Source organism: Schistocerca gregaria, chromosome 1, assembly GCF_023897955.1.
Source record: "Schistocerca gregaria isolate iqSchGreg1 chromosome 1, iqSchGreg1.2, whole genome shotgun sequence".
NCBI classification, from domain to species: Eukaryota; Metazoa; Arthropoda; class Insecta; order Orthoptera; family Acrididae; genus Schistocerca; species Schistocerca gregaria.
Genome location: NC_064920.1, coordinates 691516407 through 691533050, shown reverse-complemented (window position 1 = coordinate 691533050; position 16644 = coordinate 691516407).

The following is a 16644-nucleotide window of genomic DNA, read 5'->3' as shown; positions in this document are numbered from 1 at the left end:
TCGGCAATATTGTCCAGGATCCGATATTCTGCCTCACAGTGCAGTATCTTCAGTGCCAATTCAGGTGCTACCGATCAGTATTTGCAACATCGGCTTACAGCAGACATCCACAGATAATACGTTCTGTCGTTCCTTCTCCACCACGGACACATACGGTGATTTGTCTTATACCAGTTCGATGACAGAATGTGGCGTAAGGCCGACGACCCATCAAGAAGTATGTCAGGCCTCTTGAGAAATTCAGGCGTCTCATTTCCTGTCTCTGTTCTAAACTCTAAGACAAAAAGAACGTCGCACCACGATGGAGCTATGAAAATTGCTTACTAATTGATATTCATAGAGGTATCGACGTAAAATGCAAAATTGTTAAGTTTTGCGGCCGAATGTGTGACACTGCAGCGCAATTTCACCGCGCAGTTGGCAAGGATAGTAAATAGAGGACATGTCGATACCAGGACATAAAGTCTCTGTGAATTCCATTTTGTGTACTCAGTTGGACAGTAGCTATGCCTCGCAGACAGGCGCATTAACAATGTATGCAGATGTCAGCAATTGACACAAGATGTGCAGTTGGCCTCAAAGGTGTCATTTAGTGTAATAGAGAAGTCACTCGACATTTGAATAGGAGCTATGCCACTACTGGACGATGTTGGCAGGAATGGGTGAACCATGGTCGAACACAGCATCGAGAAGGAAGAGGTTGACCTCGAGAGACGACAGAAAGTAAGGACCGAGAAGTCGTCGGTGAGGCACTCAGAGCCCCGCATTCATCATTATCACTTATACGACGTACAACTGGTGCTTCAGTGGCACTAAGGACCATTAGCAGGCGGCTCACAGAAAGGGGCTGAGTTGAGGGTGCCCTTTGCGCCGACTACCAATTACCTCTGTACACCAACTAGTCCGTTTGCAGTGTTTCTGACACATTCGGCAGAATCTCATTGACTAGAGTAGAATTTTCTTCGGTGATCAGTTCCGCTTCGAACTGAGCCCCGATAACGAGCGAAGACGCGTTTGGAGACACCTCGGACAGTGGTGGGATACCAACGTGACTGTCGTCCGCCATACGGCCCGACGTTCAGGACGGATGCTCTGTGGTGCCATTACATTTCAAAGGAGGAACCCCTTGGTTGTCATCTGCGCCATCCTTACAGCACAGCGGTACGTTGACGACATTCTACGCCCCGTTTTGTTGCCCTACATGGCAAGCCATTTTCGGCTTATTTTTCAGCAAGATAAAGCCCTTCCGCACGCGGCGACAGTTTCTACTGCTTGTCTTCATGCTTTTCAAACCTACTTTGAGCAGAAAGGTGCCCAACTTCTTCCCAGTTTTGGAGCATTATGGGTTGGGCTGTCCGTCCCTCTCGGGATTTTGACGAACTAACGCGCCAGTTGGGGAGAATTTGGCACAGTATCTCACAGAAGGACATCCAACGCATCTACCAATCAATGCCAAGGCGAATAATTGCTTGCATAAAGACCGGAGGTAGAGAAACGCTTTACATCTACCAATTGGCGTTCCATTCAGATAATTCATTCGTGATGTTTTTTTTTTCTTTTTTCCTTAGAGCGTACATTTTGGAGCATATTGTAGGTGCGCCTCTCTGTTTGAGTATCATCTCATCCTTTCTGTCACGTCGTGGAGTATCTCATTGCGAATTTGCTTCTCGCTTGTGACATGTATTTCTATTAAATTCAGCACCGCATGATATTAATCTTTCTTCAGCCAACACATCGCCGCTTTTCTCAGTATCTAGAGATGGATATTACCTGCGACGTCACAACTGGCACAATGCCAAAAGCTCATGTCCAATGAGGAAGTATTTCGCATTGAACCTGATTAACTACCAATGGTCGTGTTATGAGTACAAATCTGTGCAAACAAGCTCTCCCACAGTTTCCTATGATCGCAGTTAGGCTGATGTTACGATGGATTCTTATTGTTTGCATTGGTAGTTTATAATCTTAACTAGCTAGTCTAATAATTTCGTTCATAGTGTTCGTTCCTCTCTTGCTCATTTCTTCGACATATCCACCACTACAATTCTGTCGCTCGTCCAAGAAGACACCTGTTGTTGTTGAACGACTTTGCCATATTGTTTCTCTGAAGTACAGAGAAGGCATATTCGTTAGTAGGACTTCGGAGTTTGTGGATCCTTGTCTTCACCCTGTTTCAAGGCAATCACATTTGCTTCCTTCCATATACACTATTGGGCATTAAAATTGCTACACCAAGAAGAAGTGCAGATGATAAACGGGTATTCATTGGACAAATATACTAGAACTGACATGTGATTACATTTACACGCAATTTGAGTGCATAGATCCTGAGAAATCAGTACCCAGAACAACCACCTCTGGCCGTAAAAACGCACTTGATACGCCTGGGCATTGAGTCAAACGGAGCTTGGATGGAGTGCACAGGTACAGTGCCCTTGCAGCTTCAATACGATACCACAATTCATCAAGAGTAGTGATTGGCGTATTGTGACGGGCCTGTTGCTCGGACACCATTGAGCAGACGTTTTTAATTGGTGAGAGATCTGGAGAATGTGCTGGCCAGGGCAGCAGTCGAATATTTTCTGTATCCAGAAAGGCCCGTGCAGGAACTGCAACATGCGGTCGTGCATTATCCTGCTGAAATGTAGGGTTTCGCAAAGATCGAATGAAGGGTAGAGCCACGGGTCGTAACACATCTGAAATGTAACGTCCCCTGTTCAAAGCGCCGTCAATGCGAACAAGAGGTGACCGAGACGTGCAACTAATGGTGCCCATGCCATCACGCCGGGTGATACGCCAGTATGGCGATGACGAATACACGCTTCCAATGTGCGTTCACCGCGATGTCGCCAAACACAGATGGGACCATCATGATGCTGTAAACAGAATCTGGATTCATCCGAAAAAAATGACGTTTTGCCATTCGTGCACCCATGTTCGTCGTTGAGTACACCATCGCAGACACTCCTGTCTGTGATGCAGCGTCATGGTCTCCGAGCTGATAGTCCATGTTGCTGCAAACGTCGTCGAACTGTTGGTGCAGGTGGTGGTTGTCTTGCAAACGTCCCCATTTGTTGACTCAGGGATCGAGACGTGGCTGCACGATCCGTTACAGCCATGCGGATAAGATGCCTGTCATCTCGACTGCTAGTTATACGAGGCCGTTGGGATCCAGCACGGCGTTCCGTATTACCCTCCACCGATTCCACATTCTGCTAACAGTCATTGGATCTCGACCAACGCTAGCAGCAATGTCGCGATACGATGAACCGCAATCGCGATAGTCTACAATCCGACCTTTATCAAAGTCAGAAACAAGATGGTACGCATTTCTCCTCCTTACACGAGGCATCACAACAACGTTTCACCAGGCAACGCCGGTCAATGCTGTTTGCGTATGAAAAATCGGTTGGAAACTTTCCTCATGTTAGCACGTTGTAGGTTCACCACCGGCACCAACCTTGTGTGAATGCTCTGAAAAGCTAATCATTTGCATAACACTGCATCTTTTCCTGACGGTTAAATTTCGCTTCAGTAGTACGTCATATTCGTGTTGTAGCAATTTTAATGGCCAGTAGTGTATCTGGTATTGTACCATGTAATAAACATTTGTTATATAGTTGCCACACACACACACACACACACACACACACACATATATATATATATATATATATATATATATATATATATATATATATATACCTATGTGCAAATGAAGGGCTTCTAAAACTTCAGCGTGGTTGCCGTCAGAACCAGAAGATTTATTTGTTTTCAGTTTCAGGATTTAATTCCCCACCACCTCTTCCTAAATTTGACAAACTGTCCAGTGTCCACCGGACGCTTCCTTGCTTTTGTTCCGCATTTCTCTGTGTTCATCAAACTCGTCACCTGCAGTGTCGTCTGCAAAGAGAGTGTGCATCAGTAACTGTGTTGATTGCTGCCAGTTTTCTATCAAGCTGCCATCTGCTCGTCTCGGTGTACCCCATGAGTCAAGACGTAGGTTCTTGCCATGAATCGGTTCCAGCTTTCTAGTCCAGCGTGCCGCAGGCGGTCTTCAAATTGCTGCTTGTGGTCTCTGTAGCTGTTCCGTCTGCGAGCACTTTCTTCCGCAGTGCGGCCTTCCTGGTGGAATCTACTTGCCCTTCTAAATCATGTTCTCAGTGTTTGGAGACTCTCGTTCTATGGTACTTGTCAAGTCTAGCCCGTTTGTTTTATGACTGATACAGCACGTTTCAAGACCGCTTGTACTGCGGTGATTTATTCTTGAGCTTTTGGGCCCATGTTGTAACTTGTTTCCACCGGATCCGGACAATACAAAATTCTCCTCAGATAATTATTCACTTCCAAAATTTTGTTGGCGTAGGATGAGCAACCCTTTTATTTCATGAAGATTTTATTAATATCTGTCACAGTTGCTATACATAAATTTTTGGCGACTCGTTTCAAAGCCACTGGTTCATTCTCAAGCTTGACTTACCGAGACTGCATTGAAAATGCCTTAATTTATTGACAACCATCTAAAATTGCAATGCATGTAACACAGTGATGGAGGATAAATGTTGCAGTGTACATACACTCTTGGAAATGGTAAAAAGAACACATTGACACCAGTGTGCCAGACCCACCATACTTGCTCCGGACACTGCGAGAGGGCTGTACAAGCAATGATCACACACACGGCACAGCGGACACTCCAGGAACCGCGGTGTTGGCCGTCGAATGGCGCTAGCTGCGCAGCATTTGTGCACCGCCGCCGTCAGTGTCAGCCAGTTTGCCGTTGCATACGGAACTCCATCGCAGTCTTTAACACTGGTAGCATGCCCCGACAGCGTGGACGTGAACCGTATGTGCAGTTGACGGACTTTGAGCCAGGGCGTATAGTGGGCATGCGGGAGGCCGGGTGGACGTACCGCCGAATTGCTCAACACGTGGGGCGTGAGGTTTCCACAGTACATCGATGTTGTCGCCAGTGGTCGGCGGAAGGTGCACGTGCCCGTCGACCTGGGACCGGACCGCAGCGACGCACGGATGCACGCCAAGACCGTAGGATCCTACGCAGTGCCGTAGGGGACCGCACCACCACTTCCCAGCAAATTAGGGACACTGTTGCTCCTGGGGTATCGGCGAGGACCATTCGCAACCGTCTCCATGAAGCTGGGCTACCGTTAGGCCGTCTTCCGCTCACGCCCCAACATCGTGCAGCCCGCCTCCAGTGGTGTCGCGACAGGCGTGAATGGAGGGACGAATGGAGACGTGTCGTCTTCAGCGATGAGAGTCGCTTCTGCCTTGGTGCCAATGATGGTCGTATGCGTGTTTGGCGCCGTGCAGGTGAGCGCCACAATCAGGACTGCATATGACCAAGGCACACAGGGCCAACACCCGGCATCATTGTGTGGGGAGCGATCTCCTACACTGGCCGTACACCTCTGGTGATCGTCGAGGGACACTGAATAGTGCACGGTACATCCAAACCGTCATCGAACCCATCGTTCTACCATTCCTAGACCGGCAAGGGAACTTGCTGTTCCAACAGGACAATGCACGTCCGCATGTATCCCGTGCCACCCAACATGCTCTAGAAGGTGTAAGTCAACTACCCTGGCCAGCAAGATCTCCGGATCTGTCCCCCATTGAGCATGTTTGGGACTGGATGAAGCGTCGTCTCACGCGGTCTGCACGTCCAGCACGAACGCTGGTCCAACTGAGGCGCCAGGTGGAAATGGCATGGCAAGCCGTTCCACAGGACTACGTCCAGCATCTCTACGATCGTCTCCATGGGAGAATAGCAGCCTGCATTGCTGCGAAAGGTGGATATACAGTGTACTAGTGCCGACATTGTGCATGCTCTGTTGCCTGTGTCTATGTGCCTGTGGTTCTGTCAGTGTGATCATGTGATGTATCTGACCCCAGGAATGTGTCAATAAAGTTTCCCCTTCCTGGGACAATGAATTCACGGTGTTCGTATTTCAATTTCCAGGAGTGTATGTTCACAATACAAGTCAAAATCAAAGGTTTGAATTGTATTGTGAGCACACGTATACTGTGACACGTATCCACCGTCACTGTGTAATACGCGCATTACCAATTTCAGAAGGTTGTCGCTAAAATCAGGCACTTTCAGTGCAGCTTCAGTGGATCAGGCTTGAGAATGAATCAGTCTGTTCGCAATAGTCGCCGAAATATATGAAATGCAACTGTTACAGATTTGCAATAAACTCTTCACTCCTCAGATGGCTCCAATGGCCTTTCCTTGTGTTGTATCGTGTCTTTCACGCATTTCATGCGTCGTCATCTCTGAGTTGATTTCCGTCAGGGTAAAGATTTTAACGTTGTTGCCACTCATGGTGCGACCTGTTTCAGCTTTCCAGGTTCGGATCTACCTGGCCGCAGGTTTGTTGACTATTCGTCTATACTGAACTGCGCACCAGCCCTCCCTTTATGTGTGGATAAGTTTTCATTTCTTCCTACTTCTTCCGTATTTAATTCCAGTATAGTATTTTGTGGTATGGTGCCTCTTTCATCATGAACCATAACGTCAGTAAAATTCTTCAGGCTATGCGACCTCATTGTCAATATGTAAAATTTTCCAACGTTTCGGCCACTGTTGGAAACTGGTGAATATCATACTTGGAGAGGCGACATATGTGTGGAAGATAGTCACAACTGACTTTCTTCCTGAGTTGTTTTCTTTCTTTCCTTTTTTTTGAGTCATCAGTCTTATTACTGGTTTGATGCGGTCCACCGCGAAACCCTCTCTTGTGCCAAATTATTCACGTCAGAGTGGGATTTGCACCTACGTCCTCAGTTATTTGATGGATGCATTCCACCCTCTGTCTTCCACTAAAATTTTCAACTTCTACAGCTTCCTCTAGTACCATGGAAGTTATTCTCTGATACCTTAACAGATGTTCTATCATCCTGTCTACTTATTCTTGTCAGTTTATTCCATATATTCCTTTCCTCGTCAAACTTGCGGACCGTCTCCTCATTGGGTACCTTATCAGTCCACCTAATTTTCCACATTCTTCTGTAGCACCAATTCTCAGATGCTTCGGTTATCTTCGGTTCCATGTTTCACTACCACATAATACTGTTCTCGAGAAGTACTTTCTCAGAAATTTCTTCCTCAAATTAAGGCCGATATTTGATATTAGTATACTTATCTTGGACAGGAATGCTTTTTTTGCCAATGTTATTCTGCTTTTTCTGTCTTCCTTGCTCCGTCCGTCATTGATAATTTTGATGGCTAGGTAGTAGAATTCTAACTTCATCTACTTCGTGACCATCAATCTTGATGTTAAGTTTTTCGCTGTTCTCATTTCTGCTTCTTCTCTAAACTTTCGTCCTTCTTCCTTTTACGCTCAATCCAATGCTGTACTCGTTAGACTGTCCATTCCCTTCAGTAGATCTTCTTAACTTTCACTCAGGATAGCAATGTCATCAGCGAATCGTATCATCGATGAACTTTCACCTTAAATTTTAATCCCGTTCCTGAACCTTTCTTTTATTTCAATCATTGCTTCTTCGATATACAGATTGAATAGAAGGGCTGAAAGACTACGTCCCAGCCTAATACCCTTTTTAACCCGCGCACTTCTTTCTTGGTCATCCACTCTTATTATTCACCCTTGGCACTTGTAAATATTATACACTGAAGCACCAGAGATACTGGTATAGGCATGCCTATTCAAATACAGAGATATGTAAACAGGCAGAATACGGCGCATCGGTCGGCAACGCCTAAATATGACAACAAGTGTCTGGCGCAGTTGTTAGATCGGTTACTACTGCTACAGTACCAGGTTATAAAGGTTTAACGTGGTGTTATATCGGCGCACGAGCGATGGGACACAGCACAGGTAGCAATGAAGTGGGGATTTTCCTGTACTATCATTTTACGAGTCCACCGTAAATATCAGGGATCCGGTAAAACATCGAATGTATGACATCGCTGCTGCCGGAAAAAGATCCTGCAAGAAGGGACCATCGACGACTGAAGGGAATCGTTCAACATGACAGAAGTGCAACCCTTCCGCACATTGCTGCAGATTTAAATGCTGGGCCAGCAACAAGTGTCAGCGTGCGAATCATTCAACGATACGTCATCGATATGGCTCTTCGGAGCCGAAGGCCCACTCGTCTACCCTTGATGCTTGCACGACATAAAGCCTTACGTCTCGCCTGGTCCCGTCAACACCGACATTGGTTGATGACTGGAAACATGTTGCGTGGTCGGACGAGTCTCATTTCACGGATGGATGTGTACGGGTATGGAGACAGCTTCATGATTCCATGGACCCTGAATGTCAGCAGGAGAGTGTTCATGTTGGTGGAGGCTCTGTAGTGGTTTGGGGCGTGTGCAGTTGGAGTGATACAGGACCCCTGATCTGTCTAGATAAGACTCTGACAGGTGACACATTCATAAGCACCCTGTCTGATCACATGCGTCCATTCATGTTCATTTTACATTCCGAAGGACTTGGGCAATTCCAACAGGACAATGCGGCATCCCTTACGTCCAGAATTGCTACAGAGTGGCTCCAGGAACACTCTTCTGAGTTTAAACACATCCTCTGGCCACCAAACTCCCTAGATATGAACATCACAGAGCATATCTGGGATTCCTTGCAACGTACTGTTGAGAAGAGAACCCAATCCCTTCGCACTCTTACGTATTTATGGACAGCCCTGCAGGATTCATGGTGTCAGTTCTCTCCAACATCACTTCACACATTAGTCGAGTTCATGCCACGTCCTGTTACAGCTCTTCTGGGTGCTCTCGGAGGTTCTACACGACACTAGGCAGGTGTACCACTTTCTTTGGCTCTTCAGTGCTTATTATACTTCTCTCCCTATAGCTTACCTCTATTTTCCTTATAATTTCAAACAACTTGCGCCATTTTATATTGTCGAACGCTTTTTCCAAGTCGACAAATCCTGTGAATGTGTCTTGATTTTTCTTTAGGTTTGCTGCCATTATCAACTACAACATCAGAATTGCTTCTCTTTCCTAAACCCAAACTGATCGTCATGTAACACATCCTCATTTTTCTTTTCCGTTCTTCTGTATATTATTCTTGCCAGCAACTTGGATGGCTATGCTGTTAAGCTGATTGTGCGATGATTCTCGCACTTGTCAGCTCTCGCAGTCTTCGGAATTGTGTGGATATTTTTCCGAAAGTCAGACGGTATGTCGCAAGACTTACACACCAACGTAAATAGTCGTTTTTTGGCACTTCCACCAATGATTTTAGATATTCTGATGGAATATTGTCTATCCTTTCTGCCTTATTTGATCTTAAGCGCTCCAAAACTCTTTTAAATTGTGATTGTAATACTGGATACCTTATTTCTTCGAAACGGACCCCTGCTTCGTTTTCTTCTTCTATCACATCAGGCAAATCTTCCTTCTCATACAGGCCTTCACTGTAGTCTTTCCACCTATTCGCTCTCTCTGCATTTAACAGTGGAATTCCCGTTGCACTCCCAATGTTACCACCTTGTTTTTAATTTCACCGAATGATGCTTTGACTTTCCTAAATGCTGAGTCAGTCCTTCCGACAATCATTTCTTTTTTGATTTATTCACATTTTTTACGCAGCCATTTCCGCTTAGCCTACCTGCGCTACCTATTTATTTCACTCCTCAGCGACTTGTATTTCTTATTTCTGAATTGCTGTGAACACTTTTGTAGTTCCTTCTTTCGTCGACTAGCTGAATATTATTTCTTCTGTAACCCATTGTTTCTACGCATTTACGTTCTTTGTACATATGTTTTTCTTTCCATCTTCTGTGACTTCCCTTTTTAGAGATGTCCATTCCTCTTCAACTGTGTTGCCTATAGAGCTATTCCTCAATGCTCTATCTATAGCCTTCGAGAACTTCAAGCGTATCTCGTCATTCCTTAGTACTTCTGTATTCCACTTCTTTGTGTATTGATACTTCCTGACAACTCTCTTAAGCTTCGGCCTATTGTTCGTCACTACTACATTCTGGCCTGAGTCTATATCTGCTCCTGGGTTCCGCCGAACAATCTGATTTCGGGATCTGGCCATGATGTAATCTAACTGAAATCTTCTCGTATCACCGGGTCTTTTCCAAGTATACCTCCTCCTCTTGCGGCTCTTGAACAGAGTATTCGCTATTACTAGCTGAAATTTATTACAGAACTGAATTCGTTTTTCTACTCTCCCATTACTTGTCTCAAGCCCATATCCTTCTGTAACATTTTCTTCTACTCCTTCCCCTACAACTGCATTCCATTCCCTCATGAGTATTAGATTTTCATCTCCCTTTACGTACTGTATAACCCTTTCAGTATCTTCATACACTTTTTCTATGTTTTTTTTTTTTCTTTCAGGTTGCGACTATCGTTGTCGGTGTTGGTCTGTTGTCGATTCTGATAAGAACAACCCAATCATTGAACCGTTCGCAGTAACACAATCTGTGCTATATCTTCCTATCCATAAGGAATCCCACTCCAGTTACACCATTTTCTGCTGCTGTTGATACTGCCCTATCCTCAGTTGACCAGAAATACTTGTCTTCTTTCCATATCAATTCACTGACACCTACTATATCTAGATTGAACTTTGCATTTCTCTTCTCAGATTTTGTAGCCTTCCTACCACGTTCAAGTTTGTGACATTCTACGCCCGGATTCGTAGAACGTTATCCTTTCGTTGGTTATTCGATCTTTTTCTCACAGTCACCTCCCCCTTGGTAGTCCCCTCCTGGAGATTGGAATGGGGGACTATTCCAGAATCTTTTGCCAATGGAGAAATCATCATAACAGTTTTTGAATTACAGGGCACATGTCCTGTGGCTACAAGCTACGTGTCTCTAATGCAATGATTTTCATTGCCTTCTGTATCCTCATGTCGTTGATCATTGCTGATTCTCCCGCCTTTCGGGGCAGTTTCCCTCCCCTAGGACAAGAGAGTGCCCTGAACCTCTGTCCGCTTCTCCGCTCTCTTTGACAAGGCCGTTGACAGAATGAGGGTGACTTTTTATGCCAGAAGCCTTTGCCTCCCATTCCGATTATTAATCAAAATTTAAGCAGTGTCCGGTTTCGAACAAGAACGGAGTACATTTTGATTGCTAGTCAAATACGCTACCAAGCTATCCCTAGACCATATTTATGAAAAAGTAAAAGAACGTGTAGAAGGCAATTTACAACCGGGGGCGGAAAGTCGGAGAATTTTACATATTGACAATGCGGTCACATACTCTGAAGACTTTTCCAGACAGTTGCAACAGCCATGGAAACCTATGCTTAACAATAACGATTTGGTTGAATTCCTAAAATTCGGCTCCATGGTGACCAGGATCGATTCCGAGAAAGTAGCATTGCCAGAGGCAACTTTAGATGATTCTCTTCCGTGCCAAAGGTACTAACAATCTACTCGTCCACATCCCAAGTAACACACTAAAAATATTTTTTGTGCTGGATGTTTCTAATACTATTATTTATTGCTTGAGCAGTTCAGTTTTGTAACTCACTTTTTAAAAAAGGCACTGGACTCGCGAAAGAAGGGAATCAGGGCAATGAAAAATGAAACAAAAGTAATTGCTATCCTCGGTCTCACGCTTTTTAGAAGTAGTGGCAGAGCCTAAATACGCAATAACTTGTCAGATTACTTGTATGTTTAATGTAATTTAGCTTTTTGTTGAGTCATCAGTCTTCTGATTGGTTTGATGCTGCCCGCCACGAATTCCTCTTCTGTGGTAACCTCTTTATGTCAGAGTAGCACTTGCAACCTGCGTCCTCAATTAATTGCTTGATGTATTCCTATCTCTACCTTCCACAATTTTTTTTTACCTTTTACAGCTCCCTTTAGTACCATGGAAGTTATTCTCTGATGCCTTAACAGATGTTCTATCATCCTGTCCCTTCTTCTTATCAATGTATTCCATATATTCCTTTCCCCAAATTAAGGCGTATGTCTGATACTAGTAAGCTTCTCTTGGCCAGGAATTTCCTTTTTGACAGCGCTAGTGTGCTTTTTATGTCCTCCTTGTTTATGAGCTTTTTGGTGCCTAGGTAGCAGAACTAATTAACTTGGTCTATTTCGTGATTCCTAATTCTGACATCAAGTTTCTCGCTGTTCTCATGTCTATTGCGTCTCTTTGCTTTCGCCTTTCTTCGAATTACTCTCAGTCCTTATTCTATACTCTTTAGACTGTTCGTTCCATTCAACATGTCCGGCAGTTCTTCTTTACTTTCATTGAGGATAGCAATATCATCAGCCTATCTTATCATTGACATACTTTCGCCCTGAATTTTAATACCATCCTTGAACCCTTCCTTTATTTCGATCACTGTTCCTTCACTGTATAGATTGAACAATAGGGGTGAAAGACTACATCCCTTACATTCTTTTCAGTCCGAGTACTTCGTTCTTCGTCTTCCAGTCTTATTGTTCTCTCTTGGTTTTTGTATATATTGTGTATTACCCGTTCTTCCCTACAGCTTAAACCTATTTTTCTCAGAATTTCAAAATCTTGCACCATTTAACAATCTGAACGCTTTTTCCAGGTCGACAGAGCCCATGAACGTGTCTCTCTTTTTCTTCTGTCTTGCTTCAGTTATCAGCCGCCACATCAGAACTGTCTCTGGCGCCGTTAACTTTTCCGAAGCCAACCTCATCGTCATCTAATAGATCCTCTATTTTCTTTTCCATTCGTTTGTATGTTATGGTTGCCAGCAACCTGGATGCGTGGGCTGTTAAGCTGATTGGGTCAGGGATTTTTTCTGCCTCGTAATGACTGGGTGTTGTGTGATGTCCTTAGGTTAGTTAGGTTTAACTAGTTCTAAGTTCTAGGGGACTGATGACCATTGATGTTAAGTCCCACAGTGCTCAGAGCCATTTTTTTTTTTGTTAAGCTGATTGTGTGATAATTTTCGCACATGTCGGCTCTTACTATGGTCGGAATTGTGTAGATCATGTTTCTCCTAAAGGCCGACGGTATATGGCCAGTCACATACATTCTACACACCAAAGTGAGTAGTCGTATTGTTGCCAGTTCCCCAACGATTTTAGAAATTCCGATGGAATGTTGTCTATCGTTCTAGTTATCTGCTCTTAAGTCTTCGAAAGATCTTTTATATTCTGATCCTAATACTGGATACCCTATATAGATCCTGTCGACTCTTGTTTCTTCTTCTGTTATATCATCAGACATGTCTTTCCCCTCAAAAAGGCCTCCAATTTAATCTTTCCATCAGTCCGTTCTCTCCTCTCCATTTTACAGTGGAATGTCTATTGCACGATTAATGCTACCGGTCTTGCTTTTCATTTCAACGAAGGTTGTTTTGACTTTTTCCATGCTGAGTCAGTCCTTCTGACAATCGTTTCTTTTTCGATTTCTTCACATTTTCCATGCAGCCATTACGCTTTACCTTCAATGCGCTTCCTATTTATTTCGTTCCTAAGCGACCTGCATTTTTGTCTTCCTCAATTCCCCTGGATATTTTTGTACTTCCTCCTTTTGCCGCTCAGTTGAAGTATTTCTTCTATTATCCATGGTTTCTTTGCATTTACGTTCTTTGTACCTAAGTTTTTCTTTCCAACTTATGTGATTGCCCTTTTCACAGATGTTTATTCCTCTTCAACTGAAATGCCTTTTCAGCTATTCAGTACCACAGTGTGTATAGCCTCAGAGAAATTCAACTGAAAGGACTTATTACGTCATGACAAAATTCAGTCAGATGTCTGAAACAGTTCGAAAGGTCATGACACGAAACCTAAGTAAGAATGGGGGATTACCTTCTTAAGAACAAAGTCTCTTTCAAATTTCCTATGTGGCAACAAGACGACCATTATGAAAAGAGCATCTTCAGCACTTCAGTGCAATATAATGCAATTATGTCGAGTTATCGTCGTATGCTATAGGGGAAATACTATAGGTGCTAAGAGGTACGGAAAGATGAAAATTTGTGAAACAAAATGAGTTTCGTAAACAAGTAAAGGATTAGATGACATTCTTTATTAAATTACTAAGTCATAGGCCACGAAGTTGACTCCTATACACTGTCTCGATATATTATGTTGTTGGCAGCTCTCTGGGAGGAGAAATCCCAGAAGATCAAGGGAACGTCTGGTACCTAAACAGTTTCGCTAACTTAACCCTTGAATAAAATAGAGGTAATACTAGATGATAGTGACTTGCCGCTGGAGGGACTTTCGTGTCAGCCAAATATCTCCTGCTGTAACATGGTGGCAAGATTGGCAGCATCTTATGTAACTGTTCTCTTTAGATGTGGTTTGACATTCAGCTGTCATGTAGCACGGGGGAGACGTCTCGATGAAACAGGTCCTCGGCTTCTACTCACCTTACGGGTGGCTGTCAACATCGAATGAACAGGCTTTCACTTCACTGACGAGTGCACAAGCTCTGCTGGTGAAACCGCTGTTATGTACTGAGAGCGGAAATGTCAAGTCACCCAAATACATGTGGTAATCACACTTGGAGAGGATACTTACAAGTGGCGTAAGTCAGCACATAGATCAGAATGGAATTTTTGCAGAGGTTTTCATCCAAAACACAAGAATAACTTGACTAATATATTATACGAGATCTTGAAGTAAATGTCTTTATTTGCTGACTCCCTGGAAGTTGTTCATCTGCCAAAATATTTTTAAGGGTTTATGCTGACTCTCGGAAAGTTGTTCATCTACCAAACAATCTGTAAGGGCTTAGAAAAATCATGCAGACACAACTGGACGGAGGCTTGTAAGTAGGCTGTTTAGGTTTTTACGTTGGTTACGTCACGTAGCGCTCTCTATGAGAATCACTGGCTGTGCTGTGTGCAGTCTGTGGCTGGTTGGCACTGTTAGAATATTTGCTATTGTAGTGTTGGGCAATTGGACGTGAACAGCGTGTAGCGTTGCGCAGTTGGAGGTGAGCCGCCAGCAGTGGTGGATGTGGGGAGAGAGATGGCAGAATTTTAAGAGCGGACGATCTGGACGTGTGTCCGCCAGAAAGAGTAAATTTGTAATACTGGATATTATGAACTGATATATATATATATATATAATGACTTTTGAACATTATTAAGGTAGATACATTGTTTTTTCTCTATCAAAATCTTTCATTTACCGACCATACCTATCAGTAGTTAGTGCCTTCAGTAGTTAGAATCTTTTATTTAGCTGGCAGTATTGGCGCTCGCTGTTTCGAAGTAGTTCAAGTAACGAAGATTTTTGTGAGGTAAGTGATTCATGAAAGATATAGGTTATTGTCAGTCAGGGCCATTCTTTTCTACTGATTTTTGAAAGTCAGATTGCGTTGCGCTAAAAATATTGTGTGTTAGTTTAGTGTTGTTCAGAATAAGTAATAACGTAGACGTTTATCAGCACAGTAATTCACAAATTTTTCTAAGGGGATGTTTCACATTTACTGAGGTGAATTTGTGAAGACAGAAGTGGCCTGTCAAACGCTTTTTTTATTTTTTATTTTTTTATTTTTTTACGTTTAGCAGAGAACGACGTATTAATTTAAATGTTTATGGTGTTCGGCGACAAATTACTAGTATCATCATACGTCCATGTGAGTGTGCAGTGCATATGATGACAAAGGCGTAGTGTATTTGACGCAGGAAAATTAATTCAATTTTTTTCATGTTGTAAGGACTACTTACTCACTGACGGTGGTTACGTAATCCACAGAATGCGCTAGCATACGCAAATAAATGGAACATTAAAACGAAAGTTCTTCTTTTAGGGCAGACCCTCTTTCATAGCCGTATTCTTCATTCCCCCTGTTTTAAATTTTGAATGTCGTCACTATTTCGACGAATTTATTATAACCTGACTGGAAATGATGGGATGTCCAATGTGATCAACTTTTTCCTGTATGTGATGTGAAAATAAGGAAGCTGACTATTATATTTAGATTTGTTTTCGACAGTATTATGTATATCTCCCTAGATTCTTGTCACGCACGCACACACGCACGCACTCACGCACGCGCACGCACACACACATTACATAGATATAATTGAATTCCCACGTGTACTCAAAATGCAACTCTAACATTGTGGAGCTGGTAGTACTCTTAAAGGGTCATAGAAGAGCTGTCCGAAAACGTTTGAAAATGAAACCTATAGCATAAGGAACATGGTAGCGAAATACGCACCAAAAGCAGTAGATTTTCAATGAAAGAAGAAAGGTAGTAAGATTAAGATTTAACGGCCCGTCGACGGTGTGGTCGTTGAGGGTGGACTATAATTTCGGATTTGGGAAGAATGAGTAAGGAAGTAGGCCGCGTCCTCTTCAAAGGTATCACCCATGCATTCGCTTTAAGTAATTTAGGGACACCATGGTTAACCTCAGTCTGGATGGCCGGACAGGGACCTCAAACAGTGCCCTCCACAACGCCAGTTTTTCGGCGGGGTATCTATGGAGTGATGACTTTAGTTCGATTTCGATTAGGCCATAATATTAACCACGAGCGGTTTGTGTACAGCAAAGGAAGAGCTATAGTTTCGAGACGCATGAATAACGGGGCTGCAGGAAGCCGGTGAAATGGCACGGGGTGGGAGGGGGGGGGGGGGGAGGGCGGTCGTTTGACCACCCTTTTCTGCATTCAGATTATTTTCTGTGAAAGCACAGAATTGTCCCGAGATACGGAAGTAAA